General features: G+C 39.1%; 1 protein-coding gene across 2 annotated transcripts in view; it reads left to right on the forward strand.

Annotated features, from left to right (window-relative positions):
- EXTL2 (exostosin like glycosyltransferase 2) overlaps nt 1-417 on the forward strand; it is an 8,718-nt gene that overhangs the window by 4,530 nt on the left and 3,771 nt on the right. Inside the window, exon 4 of one of the 2 annotated variants that reach the window (XR_001860472.1) lies at nt 116-216. The exons of the other annotated variant lie outside the window; for it this stretch is intronic. The gene's annotated coding sequence lies outside the window, so the exon portion shown is untranslated. The remainder of the gene's footprint in view (nt 1-115; nt 217-417) is intronic. 2 annotated transcript variants of the gene reach the window in all.

The following is a 417-nucleotide window of genomic DNA, read 5'->3' on the forward strand; positions in this document are numbered from 1 at the left end:
CTTCCGAGAAACTTCCCTCCCTAGCTGTCTGGCTTTCTATCTCAAATTATGCATCTTTTTATTTAAGAGTACTTTCCCCAGTCTCCTGGGTATTCATCTAAATATTCTTCCTAAGCTCTTTCTAGGAGGTGTACAACAATAAATCCTGTTTGTCTCAAGTGGAAAAAAACCCCCTATGTTGCATTACAGACCTGACCTTACTCATGATTAGTAAAGGTAATTCTATTTACTGCCCCCTTCCTAACATGTCTGCTAGTCCAAACACATGATTTCAAGGAAGACACTGGAAACTTCCAACTGCCCAAGTGTTTTACTTACTGTAGTAAGATCTGTGCTGACTGTAAACTTTCAAAGCTTTAATGCATCTGCAGTTCAGATCTAAGAATATCCTTCCTTTTCCACTTCCTGGTAGTCTTT

Source organism: Corvus brachyrhynchos, unplaced genomic scaffold, assembly GCF_000691975.1.
Source record: "Corvus brachyrhynchos isolate BGI_N302 unplaced genomic scaffold, ASM69197v1 scaffold101, whole genome shotgun sequence".
Taxonomy (NCBI): Eukaryota; Metazoa; Chordata; class Aves; order Passeriformes; family Corvidae; genus Corvus; species Corvus brachyrhynchos.